Source organism: Osmerus mordax, chromosome 22 (genome assembly GCF_038355195.1).
Source record: "Osmerus mordax isolate fOsmMor3 chromosome 22, fOsmMor3.pri, whole genome shotgun sequence".
In the NCBI taxonomy this organism is placed as follows: Eukaryota; Metazoa; Chordata; class Actinopteri; order Osmeriformes; family Osmeridae; genus Osmerus; species Osmerus mordax.
The window spans coordinates 11,735,565-11,745,125 of NC_090071.1; the positions used below are offsets into that span (position 1 = coordinate 11,735,565).

General features: G+C 49.2%; 28 non-coding genes across 28 annotated transcripts; all 28 read left to right on the forward strand.

Moving 5' to 3' along the window:
* The first annotated feature begins 81 nt into the window (after positions 1 to 81).
* On the forward strand, positions 82 to 154 carry trnaa-cgc (transfer RNA alanine (anticodon CGC)). Its single transcript has one exon. It is a non-coding gene; the product is annotated as a tRNA-Ala (tRNA).
* Positions 155 to 674: 520 nt separating this feature from the next.
* On the forward strand, positions 675 to 747 carry trnaa-agc (transfer RNA alanine (anticodon AGC)). The gene has a single exon. It is a non-coding gene; the product is annotated as a tRNA-Ala (tRNA).
* Positions 748 to 901: 154 nt separating this feature from the next.
* Positions 902 to 974, forward strand: trnaa-cgc (transfer RNA alanine (anticodon CGC)). Its single transcript has one exon. It is a non-coding gene; the product is annotated as a tRNA-Ala (tRNA).
* Positions 975 to 1,249: 275 nt separating this feature from the next.
* On the forward strand, positions 1,250 to 1,322 carry trnaa-agc (transfer RNA alanine (anticodon AGC)). Its single transcript has one exon. It is a non-coding gene; the product is annotated as a tRNA-Ala (tRNA).
* Positions 1,323 to 1,476: 154 nt separating this feature from the next.
* On the forward strand, positions 1,477 to 1,549 carry trnaa-cgc (transfer RNA alanine (anticodon CGC)). The gene has a single exon. It is a non-coding gene; the product is annotated as a tRNA-Ala (tRNA).
* A 275-nt stretch (positions 1,550 to 1,824) lies between these two features.
* Positions 1,825 to 1,897, forward strand: trnaa-ugc (transfer RNA alanine (anticodon UGC)). The gene has a single exon. It is a non-coding gene; the product is annotated as a tRNA-Ala (tRNA).
* Positions 1,898 to 2,069: 172 nt separating this feature from the next.
* Positions 2,070 to 2,142, forward strand: trnaa-agc (transfer RNA alanine (anticodon AGC)). The gene has a single exon. It is a non-coding gene; the product is annotated as a tRNA-Ala (tRNA).
* A 154-nt stretch (positions 2,143 to 2,296) lies between these two features.
* trnaa-cgc (transfer RNA alanine (anticodon CGC)) lies at positions 2,297 to 2,369 on the forward strand. The gene has a single exon. It is a non-coding gene; the product is annotated as a tRNA-Ala (tRNA).
* A 520-nt stretch (positions 2,370 to 2,889) lies between these two features.
* trnaa-agc (transfer RNA alanine (anticodon AGC)) lies at positions 2,890 to 2,962 on the forward strand. The gene has a single exon. It is a non-coding gene; the product is annotated as a tRNA-Ala (tRNA).
* Positions 2,963 to 3,116: 154 nt separating this feature from the next.
* Positions 3,117 to 3,189, forward strand: trnaa-cgc (transfer RNA alanine (anticodon CGC)). Its single transcript has one exon. It is a non-coding gene; the product is annotated as a tRNA-Ala (tRNA).
* A 275-nt stretch (positions 3,190 to 3,464) lies between these two features.
* trnaa-agc (transfer RNA alanine (anticodon AGC)) lies at positions 3,465 to 3,537 on the forward strand. Its single transcript has one exon. It is a non-coding gene; the product is annotated as a tRNA-Ala (tRNA).
* A 154-nt stretch (positions 3,538 to 3,691) lies between these two features.
* Positions 3,692 to 3,764, forward strand: trnaa-cgc (transfer RNA alanine (anticodon CGC)). The gene has a single exon. It is a non-coding gene; the product is annotated as a tRNA-Ala (tRNA).
* A 502-nt stretch (positions 3,765 to 4,266) lies between these two features.
* trnaa-agc (transfer RNA alanine (anticodon AGC)) lies at positions 4,267 to 4,339 on the forward strand. Its single transcript has one exon. It is a non-coding gene; the product is annotated as a tRNA-Ala (tRNA).
* Positions 4,340 to 4,493: 154 nt separating this feature from the next.
* Positions 4,494 to 4,566, forward strand: trnaa-cgc (transfer RNA alanine (anticodon CGC)). The gene has a single exon. It is a non-coding gene; the product is annotated as a tRNA-Ala (tRNA).
* A 275-nt stretch (positions 4,567 to 4,841) lies between these two features.
* On the forward strand, positions 4,842 to 4,914 carry trnaa-agc (transfer RNA alanine (anticodon AGC)). Its single transcript has one exon. It is a non-coding gene; the product is annotated as a tRNA-Ala (tRNA).
* Positions 4,915 to 5,068: 154 nt separating this feature from the next.
* Positions 5,069 to 5,141, forward strand: trnaa-cgc (transfer RNA alanine (anticodon CGC)). Its single transcript has one exon. It is a non-coding gene; the product is annotated as a tRNA-Ala (tRNA).
* A 275-nt stretch (positions 5,142 to 5,416) lies between these two features.
* trnaa-agc (transfer RNA alanine (anticodon AGC)) lies at positions 5,417 to 5,489 on the forward strand. The gene has a single exon. It is a non-coding gene; the product is annotated as a tRNA-Ala (tRNA).
* Positions 5,490 to 5,643: 154 nt separating this feature from the next.
* trnaa-cgc (transfer RNA alanine (anticodon CGC)) lies at positions 5,644 to 5,716 on the forward strand. The gene has a single exon. It is a non-coding gene; the product is annotated as a tRNA-Ala (tRNA).
* A 275-nt stretch (positions 5,717 to 5,991) lies between these two features.
* Positions 5,992 to 6,064, forward strand: trnaa-agc (transfer RNA alanine (anticodon AGC)). The gene has a single exon. It is a non-coding gene; the product is annotated as a tRNA-Ala (tRNA).
* Positions 6,065 to 6,218: 154 nt separating this feature from the next.
* On the forward strand, positions 6,219 to 6,291 carry trnaa-agc (transfer RNA alanine (anticodon AGC)). Its single transcript has one exon. It is a non-coding gene; the product is annotated as a tRNA-Ala (tRNA).
* Positions 6,292 to 6,445: 154 nt separating this feature from the next.
* Positions 6,446 to 6,518, forward strand: trnaa-cgc (transfer RNA alanine (anticodon CGC)). Its single transcript has one exon. It is a non-coding gene; the product is annotated as a tRNA-Ala (tRNA).
* A 275-nt stretch (positions 6,519 to 6,793) lies between these two features.
* trnaa-agc (transfer RNA alanine (anticodon AGC)) lies at positions 6,794 to 6,866 on the forward strand. The gene has a single exon. It is a non-coding gene; the product is annotated as a tRNA-Ala (tRNA).
* A 154-nt stretch (positions 6,867 to 7,020) lies between these two features.
* Positions 7,021 to 7,093, forward strand: trnaa-cgc (transfer RNA alanine (anticodon CGC)). Its single transcript has one exon. It is a non-coding gene; the product is annotated as a tRNA-Ala (tRNA).
* A 275-nt stretch (positions 7,094 to 7,368) lies between these two features.
* Positions 7,369 to 7,441, forward strand: trnaa-agc (transfer RNA alanine (anticodon AGC)). The gene has a single exon. It is a non-coding gene; the product is annotated as a tRNA-Ala (tRNA).
* Positions 7,442 to 8,170: 729 nt separating this feature from the next.
* On the forward strand, positions 8,171 to 8,243 carry trnaa-ugc (transfer RNA alanine (anticodon UGC)). Its single transcript has one exon. It is a non-coding gene; the product is annotated as a tRNA-Ala (tRNA).
* A 154-nt stretch (positions 8,244 to 8,397) lies between these two features.
* trnaa-cgc (transfer RNA alanine (anticodon CGC)) lies at positions 8,398 to 8,470 on the forward strand. Its single transcript has one exon. It is a non-coding gene; the product is annotated as a tRNA-Ala (tRNA).
* Positions 8,471 to 8,745: 275 nt separating this feature from the next.
* On the forward strand, positions 8,746 to 8,818 carry trnaa-ugc (transfer RNA alanine (anticodon UGC)). Its single transcript has one exon. It is a non-coding gene; the product is annotated as a tRNA-Ala (tRNA).
* Positions 8,819 to 9,217: 399 nt separating this feature from the next.
* trnaa-cgc (transfer RNA alanine (anticodon CGC)) lies at positions 9,218 to 9,290 on the forward strand. The gene has a single exon. It is a non-coding gene; the product is annotated as a tRNA-Ala (tRNA).
* Positions 9,291 to 9,561: the final 271 nt, after the last annotated feature.

Consider the following 9,561-nt stretch of genomic DNA (forward strand, 5'->3'; position numbering starts at 1 on the left):
AGGATGACGACACGATTGGCCTAATACAATTTGGGTCCTCATGCTGATGCTAACAAGTTCCCCAACGAGGAGCTTAATATGGGGGAATTAGCTCAAGTGGTAGAGCGCTTGCTTCGCATGCGAGAGGCAGCGGGATCGATGCCCGCATTCTCCAACAGGTTTTTCATTGAAAAATGGAGCTCCGTTCCACAACAACCTTTGCACGTGTTTCGGAAAAGCAGCTCCAAAGTGTGGGACGATTCAACTCTCCCAGGTAGGAGCAAGGGAAGTGCGAGTTAGCTCAAACGCTGCAGCGCTTCCTTTGCCTGTCATATGCAGGGGAATCGATACTCGCAATCCCTGTGAGATTCAAATTGATGTCAAGTAAGCAGTCGAACCAGACTGTACTCATGCTGACGCTCACAAGTTCCCCAACGAGGAACTCTACATGGGGGATTAGCTCAAATGGTAGAACGCTCGCTTTGCATGCGAGAGGTAGCGGGATCGATGCCCGCATCCTCCATAGGTGATGCTGTTTAACTGGCAAGATTTAGTTTCTTACGCAGGGGAATCGATACTCGCAATCCCTGTGAGATTCAAATTGATGTCAAGTAAGCAGTCGAGCCAGATTGTCAATTGTGACTCAAGACTGAGCAGTTTTTAACTCTTCCAAGGAAAATACACACATGTAAGGTGGGGGATTAGCTCAAATGGTAGAGCGCTCGCTTAGCATGCGAGAGGTAGCGGGATCGATGCCCGCATCCTCCACAGGTGATGCTGTTTAACTGGCAAGATTTAGTTCCTTTCCAAAGCAACATCTACAAGAATCGCATTGGCATGAAGGATGACGACACGATTGGCCTAATACAATTTGGGTCCTCATGCTCATGCTAACAAGTTCCCCAACGAGGAGCTTAATATGGGGGAATTAGCTCAAGTGGTAGAGCGCTTGCTTCGCATGCGAGAGGCAGCGGGATCGATGCCCGCATTCTCCAACAGCTTTTTCATTGAAAAATGGAGCTCCGTTCCACAACAACCTTTGCACGTGTTTCGGAAAAGCAGCTCAAAAGTGTGGGACGATTCAACTCTCCCAGGTAGGAGCAAGGGAAGTGCGAGTTAGCTCAAACGCTGCAGCGCTTCCTTTGCCTGTCATATGCAGGGGAATCGATACTCGCAATCCCTGTGAGATTCAAATTGATGTCAAGTAAGCAGTCGAACCAGACTGTACTCATGCTGACGCTCACAAGTTCCCCAATGAGAAACTCTACATGGGGGATTAGCTCAAATGGTAGAGCGCTCGCTTAGCATGCGAGAGGTAGCGGGATCGATGCCCGCATCCTCCACAGGTGATGCTGTTTAACTGGCAAGATTTAGTTCCTTTCCAAAGCAACATCTACAAGAATCGCATTGGCATGAAGGATGACGACACGATTGGCCTAATACAATTTGGGTCCTCATGCTGATGCTAACAAGTTCCCCAACGAGGAGCTTAATATGGGGGAATTAGCTCAAGTGGTAGAGCGCTTGCTTCGCATGCGAGAGGCAGCGGGATCGATGCCCGCATTCTCCAACAGCTTTTTCATTGAAAAATGGAGCTCCGTTCCACAACAACCTTTGCACGTGTTTCGGAAAAGCAGCTCCAAAGTGTGGGACGATTCAACTCTCCCAGGTAGGAGCAAGGGAAGTGCGAGTTAGCTCAAACGCTGCAGCGCTTCCTTTGCCTGTCATATGCAGGGGAATCGATACTCGCAATCCCTGTGAGATTCAAATTGATGTCAAGTAAGCAGTCGAACCAGACTGTACTCATGCTGACGCTCACAAGTTCCCCAACGAGGAACTCTACATGGGGGATTAGCTCAAATGGTAGAGCGCTCGCTTTGCATGCGAGAGGTAGCGGGATCGATGCCCGCATCCTCCATAGGTGATGCTGTTTAACTGGCAAGATTTAGTTTCTTACGCAGGGGAATCGATACTCGCAATCCCTGTGAGATTCAAATTGATGTCAAGTAAGCAGTCGAGCCAGATTGTCGATTGTGACTCAAGACTGAGCAGTTTTTAACTCTTCCAAGGAAAATACACACACGTAAGGTGGGGGATTAGCTCAAATGGTAGAGCGCTCGCTTAGCATGCGAGAGGTAGCGGGATCGATGCCCGCATCCTCCACAGGTGATGCTGTTTAACTGGCAAGATTTAGTTCCTTTCCAAAGCAACATCTACAAGAATCGCATTGGCATGAAGGATGACGACACGATTGGCCTAATACAATTTGGGTCCTCATGCTGATGCTAACAAGTTCCCCAACGAGGAGCTTAATATGGGGGAATTAGCTCAAGTGGTAGAGCGCTTGCTTCGCATGCGAGAGGCAGCGGGATCGATGCCCGCATTCTCCAACAGGTTTTTCATTGAAAAATGGAGCTCCGTTCCACAACAACCTTTGCACGTGTTTCGGAAAAGCAGCTCCAAAGTGTGGGACGATTCAACTCTCCCAGGTAGGAGCAAGGGAAGTGCGAGTTAGCTCAAACGCTGCAGCGCTTCCTTTGCCTGTCATATGCAGGGGAATCGATACTCGCAATCCCTGTGAGATTCAAATTGATGTCAAGTAAGCAGTCGAACCAGACTGTACTCATGCTGACGCTCACAAGTTCCCCAACGAGGAACTCTACATGGGGGATTAGCTCAAATGGTAGAACGCTCGCTTTGCATGCGAGAGGTAGCGGGATCGATGCCCGCATCCTCCATAGGTGATGCTGTTTAACTGGCAAGATTTAGTTTCTTACGCAGGGGAATCGATACTCGCAATCCCTGTGAGATTCAAATTGATGTCAAGTAAGCAGTCGAGCCAGATTGTCAATTGTGACTCAAGACTGAGCAGTTTTTAACTCTTCCAAGGAAAATACACACATGTAAGGTGGGGGATTAGCTCAAATGGTAGAGCGCTCGCTTAGCATGCGAGAGGTAGCGGGATCGATGCCCGCATCCTCCACAGGTGATGCTGTTTAACTGGCAAGATTTAGTTCCTTTCCAAAGCAACATCTACAAGAATCGCATTGGCATGAAGGATGACGACACGATTGGCCTAATACAATTTGGGTCCTCATGCTCATGCTAACAAGTTCCCCAACGAGGAGCTTAATATGGGGGAATTAGCTCAAGTGGTAGAGCGCTTGCTTCGCATGCGAGAGGCAGCGGGATCGATGCCCGCATTCTCCAACAGCTTTTTCATTGAAAAATGGAGCTCCGTTCCACAACAACCTTTGCACGTGTTTCGGAAAAGCAGCTCAAAAGTGTGGGACGATTCAACTCTCCCAGGTAGGAGCAAGGGAAGTGCGAGTTAGCTCAAACGCTGCAGCGCTTCCTTTGCCTGTCATATGCAGGGGAATCGATACTCGCAATCCCTGTGAGATTCAAATTGATGTCAAGTAAGCAGTCGAACCAGACTGTACTCATGCTGACGCTCACAAGTTCCCCAATGAGAAACTCTACATGGGGGATTAGCTCAAATGGTAGAGCGCTCGCTTAGCATGCGAGAGGTAGCGGGATCGATGCCCGCATCCTCCACAGGTGATGCTGTTTAACTGGCAAGATTTAGTTCCTTTCCAAAGCAACATTTACAAGAATCGCATTGGCATGAAGGATGACGACACGATTGGCCTAATACAATTTGGGTCCCCATGCTGATGCTAACAAGTTCCCCAACGAGGAGCTTAATATGGGGGAATTAGCTCAAGTGGTAGAGCGCTTGCTTCGCATGCGAGAGGCAGCGGGATCGATGCCCGCATTCTCCAACAGCTTTTTCATTGAAAAATGGAGCTCCGTTCCACAACAACCTTTGCACGTGTTTCGTAAAAGCAGCTCCAAAGTGTGGAACGATTCAACTCTCCCAGGTAGGAGCAAGGGAAGTGCGAGTTAGCTCAAACGCTGCAGCGCTTCCTTTGCCTGTCATATGCAGGGGAATCGATACTCGCAATCCCTGTGAGATTCAAATTGATGTCAAGTAAGCAGTCGAACCAGACTGTACTCATGCTGACGCTCACAAGTTCCCCAACGAGGAACTCTACATGGGGGATTAGCTCAAATGGTAGAGCGCTCGCTTAGCATGCGAGAGGTAGCGGGATCGATGCCTGCATCCTCCATAGGTGATGCTGTTTAACTGGCAAGATTTAGTTTCTTACGCAGGGGAATCGATACTCGCAATCCCTGTGAGATTCAAATTGATGTCAAGTAAGCAGTCGAACCAGACTGTACTCATGCTGACGCTCACAAGTTCCCCAACGAGAAACTCTACATGGGGGATTAGCTCAAATGGTAGAGCGCTCGCTTAGCATGCGAGAGGTAGCGGGATCGATGCCCGCATCCTCCACAGGTGATGCTGTTTAACTGGCAAGATTTAGTTCCTTTCCAAAGCAACATCTACAAGAATCGCATTGGCATGAAGGATGACGACACGATTGGCCTAATACAATTTGGGTCCTCATGCTGATGCTAACAAGTTCCCCAACGAGGAGCTTAGTATGGGGGAATTAGCTCAAGTGGTAGAGCGCTTGCTTCGCATGCGAGAGGCAGCGGGATCGATGCCCGCATTCTCCAACAGCTTTTTCATTGAAAAATGGAGCTCCGTTCCACAACAACCTTTGCACGTGTTTCGGAAAAGCAGCTCCAAAGTGTGGGACGATTCAACTCTCCCAGGTAGGAGCAAGGGAAGTGCGAGTTAGCTCAAACGCTGCAGCGCTTCCTTTGCCTGTCATATGCAGGGGAATCGATACTCGCAATCCCTGTGAGATTCAAATTGATGTCAAGTAAGCAGTCGAACCAGACTGTACTCATGCTGACGCTCACAAGTTCCCCAACGAGGAACTCTACATGGGGGATTAGCTCAAATGGTAGAGCGCTCGCTTAGCATGCGAGAGGTAGCGGGATCGATGCCCGCATCCTCCACAGGTGATGCTGTTTAACTGGCAAGATTTAGTTCCTTTCCAAAGCAACATTTACAAGAATCGCATTGGCATGAAGGATGACGACACGATTGGCCTAATACAATTTGGGTCCTCATGCTGATGCTAACAAGTTCCCCAACGAGGAGCTTAATATGGGGGAATTAGCTCAAGTGGTAGAGCGCTTGCTTCGCATGCGAGAGGCAGCGGGATCGATGCCCGCATTCTCCAACAGCTTTTTCATTGAAAAATGGAGCTCTGTTCCACAACAACCTTTGCACGTGTTTCGGAAAAGCAGCTCCAAAGTGTGGGACGATTCAACTCTCCCAGGTAGGAGCAAGGGAAGTGCGAGTTAGCTCAAACGCTGCAGCGCTTCCTTTGCCTGTCATATGCAGGGGAATCGATACTCGCAATCCCTGTGAGATTCAAATTGATGTCAAGTAAGCAGTCGAACCAGACTGTACTCATGCTGACGCTCACAAGTTCCCCAACGAGGAACTCTACATGGGGGATTAGCTCAAATGGTAGAGCGCTCGCTTAGCATGCGAGAGGTAGCGGGATCGATGCCCGCATCCTCCACAGGTGATGCTGTTTAACTGGCAAGATTTAGTTCCTTTCCAAAGCAACATCTACAAGAATCGCATTGGCATGAAGGATGACGACACGATTGGCCTAATACAATTTGGGTCCTCATGCTGATGCTAACAAGTTCCCCAACGAGGAGCTTAATATGGGGGAATTAGCTCAAGTGGTAGAGCGCTTGCTTCGCATGCGAGAGGCAGCGGGATCGATGCCCGCATTCTCCAACAGCTTTTTCATTGAAAAATGGAGCTCTGTTCCACAACAACCTTTGCACGTGTTTCGGAAAAGCAGCTCCAAAGTGTGGGACGATTCAACTCTCCCAGGTAGGAGCAAGGGAAGTGCGAGTTAGCTCAAACGCTGCAGCGCTTCCTTTGCCTGTCATATGCAGGGGAATCGATACTCGCAATCCCTGTGAGATTCAAATTGATGTCAAGTAAGCAGTCGAACCAGACTGTACTCATGCTGACGCTCACAAGTTCCCCAACGAGGAACTCTACATGGGGGATTAGCTCAAATGGTAGAGCGCTCGCTTAGCATGCGAGAGGTAGCGGGATCGATGCCCGCATCCTCCATAGGTGATGCTGTTTAACTGGCAAGATTTAGTTTCTTACGCAGGGGAATCGATACTCGCAATCCCTGTGAGATTCAAATTGATGTCAAGTAAGCAGTCGAACCAGACTGTACTCATGCTGACGCTCACAAGTTCCCCAACGAGAAACTCTACATGGGGGATTAGCTCAAATGGTAGAGCGCTCGCTTAGCATGCGAGAGGTAGCGGGATCGATGCCCGCATCCTCCACAGGTGATGCTGTTTAACTGGCAAGATTTAGTTCCTTTCCAAAGCAACATCTACAAGAATCGCATTGGCATGAAGGATGACGACACGATTGGCCTAATACAATTTGGGTCCTCATGCTGATGCTAACAAGTTCCCCAACGAGGAGCTTAGTATGGGGGAATTAGCTCAAGTGGTAGAGCGCTTGCTTCGCATGCGAGAGGCAGCGGGATCGATGCCCGCATTCTCCAACAGCTTTTTCATTGAAAAATGGAGCTCCGTTCCACAACAACCTTTGCACGTGTTTCGGAAAAGCAGCTCCAAAGTGTGGGACGATTCAACTCTCCCAGGTAGGAGCAAGGGAAGTGCGAGTTAGCTCAAACGCTGCAGCGCTTCCTTTGCCTGTCATATGCAGGGGAATCGATACTCGCAATCCCTGTGAGATTCAAATTGATGTCAAGTAAGCAGTCGAACCAGACTGTACTCATGCTGACGCTCACAAGTTCCCCAACGAGGAACTCTACATGGGGGATTAGCTCAAATGGTAGAGCGCTCGCTTAGCATGCGAGAGGTAGCGGGATCGATGCCCGCATCCTCCACAGGTGATGCTGTTTAACTGGCAAGATTTAGTTCCTTTCCAAAGCAACATTTACAAGAATCGCATTGGCATGAAGGATGACGACACGATTGGCCTAATACAATTTGGGTCCTCATGCTGATGCTAACAAGTTCCCCAACGAGGAGCTTAATATGGGGGAATTAGCTCAAGTGGTAGAGCGCTTGCTTCGCATGCGAGAGGCAGCGGGATCGATGCCCGCATTCTCCAACAGCTTTTTCATTGAAAAATGGAGCTCCGTTCCACAACAACCTTTGCACGTGTTTCGGAAAAGCAGCTCCAAAGTGTGGGACGATTCAACTCTCCCAGGTAGGAGCAAGGGAAGTGCGAGTTAGCTCAAACGCTGCAGCGCTTCCTTTGCCTGTCATATGCAGGGGAATCGATACTCGCAATCCCTGTGAGATTCAAATTGATGTCAAGTAAGCAGTCGAACCAGACTGTACTCATGCTGACGCTCACAAGTTCCCCAACGAGGAACTCTACATGGGGGATTAGCTCAAATGGTAGAGCGCTCGCTTAGCATGCGAGAGGTAGCGGGATCGATGCCCGCATCCTCCACAGGTGATGCTGTTTAACTGGCAAGATTTAGTTCCTTTCCAAAGCAACATCTACAAGAATCGCATTGGCATGAAGGATGACGACACGATTGGCCTAATACAATTTGGGTCCTCTTGCCGATGCTAACAAGTTCCCCAACGAGGAGCTTAATATGGGGGAATTAGCTCAAGTGGTAAAGCGCTTGCTTCGCATGCGAGAGGCAGCGGGATCGATGCCCGCATTCTCCAACAGCTTTTTCATTGAAAAATGGAGCTCTGTTCCACAACAACCTTTGCACGTGTTTCGGAAAAGCAGCTCCAAAGTGTGGGACGATTCAACTCTCCCAGGTAGGAGCAAGGGAAGTGCGAGTTAGCTCAAACGCTGCAGCGCTTCCTTTGCCTGTCATATGCAGGGGAATCGATACTCGCAATCCCTGTGAGATTCAAATTGATGTCAAGTAAGCAGTCGAACCAGACTGTACTCATGCTGACGCTCACAAGTTCCCCAACGAGGAACTCTACATGGGGGATTAGCTCAAATGGTAGAGCGCTCGCTTTGCATGCGAGAGGTAGCGGGATCGATGCCCACATCCTCCACAGGTGATGCTGTTTAACTGGCAAGATTTAGTTTCTTACGCAGGGGAATCGATACTCGCAATCCCTGTGAGATTCAAATTGATGTCAAGTAAGCAGTCGAACCAGACTGTACTCATGCTGACGCTCACAAGTTCCCCAACGAGGAACTCTACATGGGGGATTAGCTCAAATGGTAGAGCGCTCGCTTTGCATGCGAGAGGTAGCGGGATCGATGCCCGCATCCTCCACAGGTGATGCTGTTTAACTGGCAAGATTTAGTTCCTTTCCAAAGCAACATTTATAAGAATCGCATTGGCATGAAGGATGACGACACGATTGTCCTAATACAATTTGGGTCCTCATGCTGATGCTAACAAGTTCCCCAACGAGGAGCTTAATATGGGGGAATTAGCTCAAGTGGTAGAGCGCTTGCTTCGCATGCGAGAGGCAGCGGGATCGATGCCCGCATTCTCCAACAGCTTTTTCATTGAAAAATGGAGCTCCGTTCCACAACAACCTTTGCACGTGTTTCGGAAAAGCAGCTCCAAGGTGTGGGACAATTCAACTCTCCCAGGTAGGAGCAAGGGAAGTGCGAGTTAGCTCAAACGCTGCAGCGCTTCCTTTGCCTGTCATATGCAGGGGAATCGATACTCGCAATCCCTGTGAGATTCAAATTGATGTCAAGTAAGCAGTCGAACCAGACTGTACTCATGCTGACGCTCACAAGTTCCCCAACGAGGAACTCTACATGGGGGATTAGCTCAAATGGTAGAGCGCTCGCTTTGCATGCGAGAGGTAGCGGGATCGATGCCCGCATCCTCCATAGGTGATGCTGTTTAACTGGCAAGATTTAGTTTCTTACGCAGGGGAATCGATACTCGCAATCCCTGTGAGATTCAAATTGATGTCAAGTAAGCAGTCGAGCCAGATTGTCGATTGTGACTCAAGACTGAGCAGTTTTTAACTCTTCCAAGGAAAATACACACATGTAAGGTGGGGGATTAGCTCAAATGGTAGAGCGCTCGCTTAGCATGCGAGAGGTAGCGGGATAGATGCCCGCATCCTCCACAGGTGATGCTGTTTAACTGGCAAGATTTAGTTCCTTTCCAAAGCAACATCTACAAGTATCGCATTGGCATGAAGGATGACGACACGATTGGCTTAATACAATTTGGGTCCTCATGCTGATGCTAACAAGTTCCCCAACGAGGAGCTTAATATGGGGGAATTAGCTCAAGTGGTAGAGCGCTTGCTTCGCATGCGAGAGGCAGCGGGATCGATGCCCGCATTCTCCAACAGCTTTTTCATTGAAAAATGGAGCTCCGTTCCACAACAACCTTTGCACGTGTTTCGGAAAAGCAGCTCCAAAGTGTGGGACGATTCAACTCTCCCAGGTAGGAGCAAGGGAAGTGCGAGTTAGCTCAAACGCTGCAGCGCTTCCTTTGCCTGTCATATGCAGGGGAATCGATACTCGCAATCCCTGTGAGATTCAAATTGATGTCAAGTAAGCAGTCGAACCAGACTGTACTCATGCTGACGCTCACAAGTTCCCCAACGAGGAACTCT